Here is an 853-nt window from a genome sequence, read left to right on the forward strand (position 1 = left end):
TAATAATAATGATGATAATAATAATAATAATAATAATAATAATAATAATAATAATAATAATAATAATAATAATAATAATAATAATAATAATAATAATAATAATAATGATAATAATAATTCTGGATTTGTATAGCGCCTCACGTGTAGGTTTGTACACCCTCGATTACATTTAGCAATCCAATTCGAGACCATCAGCAATATTCATTCAATTAATACAAAACCAGCCCGTTATCATTATCATTATCCTTATCATTAAATTATCACTTTCATTATCAACATTATCATCCTTGTCATTATCATAAAGCTCCGTCCACTCTTTTCCATATATCATAATTGTCTTCATCTCTCAACCTGAGAGAAGAAAAAACATTATTATTACATCATCATCATTATCATCATTATATTATCATTGTAATTAGGCAGGTTGTAAGATGGCCTAATTACGTAGTGCTTGTAACAAGTGGTTGGCGGCAGTATGATCACGATAAGATTACGAGATCTTGGAACGAAAAGTTATTAGGCCAATAATATTATGGTAAACTTACTTTCCTTATCATTATGCAGAGTATCATGGTTACTTGCATATTTTTATTCTCATTCACAAATTAGCTTAGAGTACTTATGCCTACACAAGGAGTCAGAATAATCATATCATCAACGCAACTAAAGTTACGGATTTGCCAACCGCATTTGAGGTTTTTAAGCTTTTTTTTAAGCTTACTATTCAAATCATTGATATAAATGCAAATAAATATAAATACATAGACCTAATTATAAAATTAGGACACCTCCCGTCTACCCTAATTACTCACAGTGAATTATGAGTAATAATGTATGTAACATATATATATAT

Source organism: Anneissia japonica, unplaced genomic scaffold (genome assembly GCF_011630105.1).
Source record: "Anneissia japonica isolate Jap-2015-1 unplaced genomic scaffold, ASM1163010v1 scaffold6365_len125945_cov166, whole genome shotgun sequence".
Lineage (NCBI taxonomy): Eukaryota > Metazoa > Echinodermata > Crinoidea > Comatulida > Comatulidae > Anneissia > Anneissia japonica.